Genomic DNA, 9,271 nt, shown 5'->3' with positions numbered 1-9,271 from the left:
AAAACAAAACAAAAACCAAAAAAAAAGGCAAAAAACCTTATCCCCTTTACATGCAGAATCATTTTCATGTTACTTGGACGCTCTGTACTTCAAAATGAGAAGCATCTATGTTTCAGTATTTTCATCTACAACTACCTGAAAGGTGGTTATAGTAAGGTGGGTGTTGGTCTCTTCTCCCAGGTGATAGGATGAGAGGAAACAGCATCAATTTGCACCAGGGGAGGTTTAGATTGGATATTAGGGAGCATTTCTTTACTGAAAGGGTAAATGAAACAGGGTTTCATTAAATGAAAAGTTTTCATTGAAACAGGCTGCCCAGGGAAGTGTTGGAGTCGCCATCCCTGGTGGGATTTAAAAGACGTGATTTAGTGCTGGACTTGGCAGTGATAGGTTGATAGTTGGACTTCATGATCTTAAAGGTCTTTTCCAACCTAAATGATTCCATGAGTACTGAAAGACTCTTCTGTCTGCATCTTCCTTGATGTTCAGGTTAAACCTTCTATCTCATTTTAACTTCCTTCTTGAAAGAATTGTATTTTGATGATGATTCTTTTTTCTATCTTGTTCATATCTCTCTTAAGTGTTCACTTGTTTGTGTTCACCATTAATCAAATACTCATGCACCAAATAAACCACCTCTCTTGAGCTTTGTCACAAGGAAATACTGAGGCCTGAAAGCAAAATTATATTGCAGTCATACAATATTATACAGAAAATAATCCCCCTTCCTTATTATATTAGAACAACAGTAACATCTTTATTCCTCCCTTCCCTCCAAATCTGCCAGAATGTATTTCATGTTTCTGTCCCTCAATTTAGTCTGAGTATAGCTCATGCAATAGTTCTACAGACTAGAAGAGAGAACTGTTGCAGAGGCTGGCAAGGGGAAAAGGTGTGCATTAGTTGTATAGAAAAACTTAGGCCATTCCAGAAGCTGTACAGCATTAGTTCCATTTCCACTGAAGTCCCTGCTCTACCCAACTGGCTGGATCTCCCTCACCAGTTCCAGCACTCCTCCAGCAATGAATCCCTTTAACCCCAGCACAATTTCGGTGCCTTCCTGAGAAGTCAGTCCTCACTTGGAGAACTGTTTTACTATTGCTAAAGAATAAAATGATACCACAAAAGTGAGTTACTCCCTCATGTCTTGCTTTCTCTGTATACCATCAGGTGTTGCAAAATTGCATATGCCTTTTCTGTGATAAGGCATACTTGCCTTTATTTGCATAGTTCTTCTCAGCAGTCTTTCGTCAAATGACTGTACTTCAATTATTCGTTCTTATCTGTACTGTTGTATTTTGCAAACAGGATCCTGACTTTAGTTTTTAACTTCTTGCCTGTGAAGCCTTTGCTGAAATAATTTTTGTATAATCTAATGTTATCTATAGTCTCTCTCTTCCCCTCAAATACTTGTCTTATACCATATATTTCTGTACACTTACAGAATTGGAGGATTATTTAATTACGGGCCCAGAATGGATGGCATCTCAGGTAATGTGACTTTTTCATTCTTGCTTATTTACTACCATAAGTTTAGGCATATCACTTTGTAGAATAGGGTCAGCATGTCATAAATAGAAGGCTTTCTATGACTCAGTGAGCTCAGTTAATTTTAGCTAGTCATTCAGCTTTGGTGTGGTTTATCATTGTATTCCTTGTAGAATGGAAAATTACTGTTTCCTATTCAGAGGAAGCAAAAACATAACCTTATTTTTAAGAAACTATATTGGAACTAAGCTCTAAAATTTACAGAACTTTGTATTTATTTCTGTGCAGTGACACATTTGACACAGTGGTTAGAGCAACCCCTACCCTAGATCATCTTTTCTGCCCTGTCTGGCTCACCCCTCTGTGGTAAGATCTTTAAGCAGTTGGAATTAAAGAGGAGGAACCCACCTGCCCTCTGCTTTTTAAATGGAGAGTACCTGCAACTGCATATTTCAAAGAGCTTGGGCACAGAGGAATGTCCTAGAAACTGCCACCAAATTAGAGGAAAAGCCCATCAGATGAAGAGCAATTTGTTTCTGAGCTTTTATTGAGCTTAAATATAGACTAAGTGTTGTGCTGTTCAAGACTGCAGGAGTCACTGATGTTAAAAGAAGCACAAGTTAGTTGGTAACCTTAAGGTAACTTAAGGAAGCATGACCAGAGGTTAATTGGTAGGTGAGCAGGTTTGTGGGGCCCTGAGCTCTGCTTCAGTTCTTTTCTGCACATTTCCCAAGACACTTACTATCAATGCAATGACAGTTTTAGTGGGAAATAGATCCTATTATTTGGCAGCTGCCACATGCTAAGTGTATATACTTATTCTTCAAGGACATATTTTAGTAGGCAAACAAAGTGGTACAAGCTATTGAAGTAAGGGATGTTTTTAAAAGGTGCACCATATGGGTGATCTTTTACACATTTTAAACTAGTCTCAGATTTTTCAGTCAGAAAATTACAATAGTCGCTTATCATGAAAGAACAACATGTTAACAGTAAGCCATCATTTAATGATAACGAGGAAAGAGGATGTGGGAGCTAATCACCCTCCTATCACTGCCATTCTGAATTGCTCTGATAGCCTTCTAACAGCTGTCTACTTCTCTTTTCTTAGCAACCTGTGCTCACAGCAGACTAGGATTCCACAGTGCAGCAGTTTCCATGGCAAAATGAATTATGAACACTGCTAATACCACTTTTGTGGCTCAACTCTTCCTTCCCATGACTTTTTTAAACTTCAGCAAAAACTGCATGGGGCTTCTACATTTGCAGGAAATACATAATCGTGTATCTATAATTAATGTATGCTTTCATGGTACATAATACAGACAGACAATATTTCACTTTCTTTCTTAAAGGTTACTATTTACTAAGTAATGCTAGGAATGAACAGGTGGAGGAGCCACTGGCAGAGATAAGGACAAAAACCTCCAGAAACTGTTCCTTCCCAATATTCTACTTTTTATTTTTACAAAGAAAACTCATTCTACTTGAAAATTTATTTTAATCTTTTAATAATTAAAATTTTACTCATTTTACTTTTATTTGCTCTTTTCTGTATTTTTCCCACTATGAAGTGTAACCTCAAAAAGGAGTATTTTGGGAACAGAACACAGATTCTGATCCTTACTGAAAAATGCACAAATACATGGCTAATATACCTGTGGCAAAACCAGCTGAAGTTATGATTCTCTTGAAAACATAGTGTGTTTTTTGGTTCTTTTAACCTTCTTAAAATTAAATACCATTAATAGTAGTCTTTCCTAGTTTAAACCCAAAGAACAGTGATGTCAATGGAATCTTCCAAATTGCAAGAAGCATCCTGTAGTACACAAAGTACAAGTATACATTGCACTCTTCTAATTCAGTCAAGATGTAATTTGAGTAGTACATTTTAATGTAATACACAGTATAGCAGGAAAATACTAATTCATGCCAAGGACACTAATGCAAAGCACTTCTCATGACTTTAAATAACTGGGACCAATCTGTCTGCACTCCAGTTACTTAACTAATTTTGTCTGTATTTTTTCCATCGCTATTTACAATGTCATCTTTACTCGCAGTAATGGGAGATACAGCCATGTTTTCCTATAGTAACAATATTACCTTGCACCCTCAGATCTACAAATTGTCATTCTTTTGTGTTGGAAAATAGCATATTTGGCAAAATTAATCCCTTCAAAAATTAAAGTATAAGTGGATTTCTCACTACATGCATGCTAAGAGCTGTAAATATTTATGTTGACTACTTCTTGACATTAGAATCAAGAAAAGTTGTTAACTGTACAAATAGAGCCAGTCTGCAGAAAAGTAAATCAATTTAAGTCCATCTTTATGGGGAGGGACATTTCATGTTTTTCCTACAAAAAAATCCTTGTAATATAGACAAAATATGTTTTTTATTGTGATTTGCCAATCCAATATATGTGAAATCCTGTTATATTACAAACCTGAAAGTTTATTATGTAGGGTGTAGATCGGTGCTTAGAAATTAAGCATTTGAAGTGCTAAAGAGAGCTGCTATTGTTAGAGCTTATTTACATTAAATAAAAAAAAAAAAAAGGAAATTGGCATTTTTTTCCTCCTTGCTTTTAATAAAAGATTAGTGTATTTTAATGATGCCTGTCTTGGGTAGCAGGTCTCAAAGTTTTGAAAGTTCTGCAATACTCGGAACTCTGATTTGTTTACAGCTTCACAGAAAAATGGTGATTTGACTTTCCAGGCCTGCTTGTTCTGTCAGAATCAATACAATAGATCAAGACCACTTGTTGAATGATACCTCATCATATTGTGCCGAAGGAAATGGATGTAAGACATTACCTTTCCATTACTGGTTCTTAACCTGGGGAGGCCTTCTGTTTGTTTCTGGGAGGAAATCAGTCATCAGTTGCACAGGTTGCGATGAACAGTGAACAGATGAAGTTCTGAGTTTTTTTACTTTGTCTCCATGCTGAATGACAGCAACTCAAAACAAATGGTAGTAATTGTGGGAAGTAAGGTGCTTCATCCTTCCCTGGGAGAAGGAAGGGTGCTTCCAATCAGTGTTGCCTCCCATTTATTGCAAGGACAGAAAAGATTCTATTTCCTTTGCAGCTTCCTAATTTGGTACTCTCTTCTGCAGTGAGAGCAGGATATGAGAGAGTTGTGGAGATCAGGGCCTCAACAGTTTTCTGGGTACTTTAGGACATAGTCTTTAAAAGCCACATTGCTATTGAAGCTGTTTGCCATGCACTATGCTGATAAAATCTAACATTTGCAATATGACGCTGCATTTTCTTAAAGATGTATTCTAACAAGTGTAGAATAATTAAAACTGACAGGTATAAGGTAATCTTCTGATAGGGGATTTTATCTGTTTGTTATGAATATTTTCAAGATTTCTCCAGAACTGTGCTTGTGCAAAATTGTCTTCTAGATTCTTTATAGTATCTAACATTGCGAATGTACATAACAGAACACAGGTTCCACACCTTCTAACAATTGCCTTGTAGTATGCCACCTAATACCTCTATTTTTCCAAACTAAATTCTTACAGTACTTCTCTAGAACAACTTATGCAGTGTAATTGTCTGGTCCAAATTTCAACTGCCATGTAACAGACATGTTTGGTCATCTTAATACTTAGTGTATGCTCTGACATCTGTACCTGGGTGTTGCTTTTTTTCTGTTCTTTCTACATATATATTTATTTAAAGGTTACCTTTTAAATTAGTGAATCTTAATTAATCTCCCTAGTGAAGTTTTTTTTCAGACATACTTACATTTGCTTGATTATGTAATTGGATGTTACCATAACTAATGGATTTGTAGAGATTGGGTGTTAGTGTCTATCATAAAAATTCTCTCTATTGATAAAGATAGAAATAGCATGAACTGAGCTCAGCTTAATCACAAGTTACAGAATAAAGGACCAATGATGTATAAATAACCTTGTAGCTTAGAACTGTATGTGTGCTCAGACCCTTTTTACTGTATCTTTCTAATAAGTGCTGCTTGTTTCAACTGAAAGAAATCCAAGATAGCATCTGAAAATAGGCCAAACTCAAATTATCAGGCTGCATAAAGTAAAAAAATGCATCTGCAATCACAGGAAAATATTTTCTAGGTAAAAGCAAACTTTCTTAACTGTTCAAGAGAAAAGGCTAAAAATTTCAGCCCTTAATTTTTGATTCATTATAATTTGAATAGTGTATGTGTATCTATAAGATATCTTAAAATCTGATGGTGAGACAGCTTCATGTTCTTTTTTACAATCAGCTGGCCTCAGTTACATAAAACCATCTTCATGAAATCTATACATGTCCATGGCAGCAACTTAGTATTACTGCAATAGAAGTATGAAATGAAATTATTTTTCAAACTCTTCTGTGCAAAATACCTTCATTTTCCCATTCCTTTGAGGGAAAGATTTTTAAGGGAAGACTGATAGCAAGCGACTGAGACTCAGTAGTGGGTAGCGTGCATGCTTTTCAATCAAATAATAGTACTTTAAAAAAATATTCCTCCACTCATAATCAATCTTGCAAATTTAGAAAGGAAATTACCACTTCAGTCCCAGACCCATGAAAACCAGTGACAGCTTCACCATTCTAGTAATGGTGTGGTTATAAATGAATTTGCAGTCTGTACTCTTTGTCATTAGAAACTTTTTTTTTTCCTCCGAAACAGAAAATTCTATGTTGCTTTACTTTGGGGAAAAGAAACTGCAGAGCATCTCCCTCCATTTTAGTGGCCCTGCAAATACCAAACAATTGACTCTGCAAATACACTTTCCTATTGCAAATCTATTGCCAGAAGTTAGAAAGCAATAGATCATATGTGAATGATTCATTAAGAAATAGTGGACTTTTAAGCTAAGCTTTGCACGCAAAATCACACAAGGAAGATACTTGACGAGTTTGGTAAAACTTTTCCTTCTCCCCTCCTTCCCCTGCAAGGGTACATGGGGAGGAAGCATAAATATTTTAAAGTGAATTTATTGCATGTGAAAATAGCTTTTTTTAACCTCTGGGCAAAAATACTTCATGAGTAGGATATACACAGCACAGAGCTATTGCAATGAAAATCCGTTATGTGAGGCCTTTTAACTGTGTAAATCTCACAGAACTCTGAGTAATGGGGTATGCTTCAGGAGGTTTGATTCCAGATGCTGTTCAGTTGTACGTAGTTGTGCCAATTAACCATACCTGAATAGCAGGAAAGTTCCTCAGGGTTTATTAATAATGTTGGTAACTGCTTGTCAAAAGGTGACTTGAAACAAACTTCTTGAATACCAAGCATACTTTGATAACACATTTCTGTTACTGTCAGCCTAGATTTAACTCTTTATTTAGAGTGTTAGGAGCAAAAGACAGAGTACGCCACTAAAACCTACCATATATTTATATTTTTGTCTGCTCAAATCTTACTCTCTGATCACCAGGACAATTTCTCTATCGCTTTCCTAAAATTATTCTTCTGCACCAATTTTCTCTTTGCCATTCAAAAACATTTAATTGTTTCAAGGGAAGGGTTGCTTTGCTATGAAAGGCAACAGGACAGCTGGTGATTCATGAGTAATGAAACTGCATTAGGAGGAGGAGAAGAATTCATGTGCCTAACATGCTCTTTTCCTCTGTATCACAACTACATGTGTCCCTAACACCTGCTGATGTTCTAAAACAAAAGTTAGATGACGTATCCTTCTACAACTACAGCAGTGAATCTATTCTCCCTGTGATAGGCGAGGCATATGCAGGGTACAAGCAGCTTGCCTGGGTATGCATACACTGTATGAATGAATTAGAAATTACTGTTCTTAGAGTAACAACATGCCTCAAGTTGTTAATTTCAAATTTAACAGCATTTTTCTATGACAGGATTGCAATGTTAATCATTGCAAACCTTCTGTTAGAAGCTATTTATTAATGCTTACTAAACTTCTGTCTGTTGTAATACTGTCAATTAACTGTTACCTTAGTGAGGCTCTTTATGTCAAAAAAAAAAATCCAAAAAACAACAAAGTTATTCCCCCAAGTAGACCTACTTGTGTCTACACTAAGTCTGCAGGGTCAGGGGAAGTTTTAGGAGTTGTGTGCAGCCTCCAACTTTTTCCTTTGGTCCTCTGAGATCTCTCTCTTGCTACTCCATGCTCAGCTCGCAATTAACTTTCCACCATCCTCTGATTCCAATTCCTCTTTCTTCCTATTCTTTGATCCATATTTTAGGAATATTTTGAATCCCTTCTTCAACAGTTTCTTTTCTCTGGTTCCTTGCAGAATTCACCCTCTTTTTCCTTCCTCTGTGTACCACAGAATTTTACTATTTCACTTGAAAACATTGAGAAAATGCCACACTGTCCCTCGTCTGGTTTCTTTTCTTTACTCTAATTCCCTATCCAGACCTTTGCTTTTGACACATTTTCTTCTTTACACTCTCACTGTCTGGAATTGTAACTCAGGACTATTGTTTTTCCTCTTTTCTTGTCCTTTTCTGTTCTTCTTTGGAAACTTCCTTCTGGTCAAAATTTCATTCTCTTTTGCTTCTGCTTTTCCTTGTGCAGGAAGAACTCATTCTTTCCCACAGCACTGCCATGTCTGATTCCAACCACAGTCAAAACAGAATGTACAGCCTCCTCCTAGGCCGCCTTCCATGTCACTTAACAATTTCATGATCCTCTGTCACCAAGTGTCATTAATTTAGTGCTGCCTATGGCAACTTCTTTCTTATTATCCATCTCCTCCTGTCACTTTATCTTTTAGTTTAATAGTAAACCTAAAAGTCATTCCTTTCCTTCTGAATTCCTAGTGATCAAAATCTTGGCCTCTGCCATGAGTAGCTCTGGACTTTACTATTCTTAAACTTATAATTTCATGACCTTGAGAAATCTCAGTATTTTGAGATACTAGGCTTTCCTCTCTTGAATTATTTCACCAACTTTCAGCCTACATCCACTATTACACATTAGGATATCCCAGAAACATCACAGCTTTAATAAACAAACTCTGCAGCACTGCTATAAGCCATATGGGACCTCTTACTGTTGTTGCCATATAGCCCTTAAAAGACACTTCTTCCTCAGGCCCATCAGAAACTTAATGGTGACCATATATGAAAATACCCTCTGTATGTTCAAAATAGGTGGATGGCAGTGATAGAATTGTATTGCTCCTACTCCAACACTTAACACGATGTATTTTTCTGTAGGTTTTATTTTAACAAGTTTGGATTAAGTTTGCATGCTCCCCGTTTAACAATTTTCTCTTACAAAGCAAGCAGCCAAACAGTAGGAGGGACATTGTCATGGAGATTATCCTGATAAAGCTAGATAGAAACAGGTGTCCAGATAAATAGAAGCCTTAAACTGTTGCAGTAGACTTCTGTCATCTCTAGAATATCAAATAAATAAGAATCTTAGACACATTGCTCACTTCAGATATGGCAATTTACAGGTACACACACCTTTCATATATGAAAAACTAAATACCTGTGAATGAAGTATGTCATCTTTGTTTAGGCTTAATAGGTTCTTACTACATTTTTTTTTTTTTTCCTTTGTGTGAACAGGTCTCATTTTTAATGAGAGAAAGCATGAGCCCAGTATGTCTTGACTTCATAGAAATGCTGAGTAAATACTCTTCTTTGATTTGGACCCTTGCAAGTGACTCAAGTTAGCCTCTGATTAACAGAGAAATCTAAGTCACTATTCACTTAAAGTCTACTTCTCATCTGTAAGGCAAATGTATCTCAGTAGTCAGTTACTGCTCCTCTGCAAGTTATCTTCTTCTCATTTTTCAAGATCTCA

This window comes from Nestor notabilis, unplaced genomic scaffold (genome assembly GCF_000696875.1).
Source record: "Nestor notabilis isolate BGI_N333 unplaced genomic scaffold, ASM69687v1 scaffold15997, whole genome shotgun sequence".
Lineage (NCBI taxonomy): Eukaryota > Metazoa > Chordata > Aves > Psittaciformes > Psittacidae > Nestor > Nestor notabilis.
Note: the sequence above shows the minus strand (reverse complement) of the source record.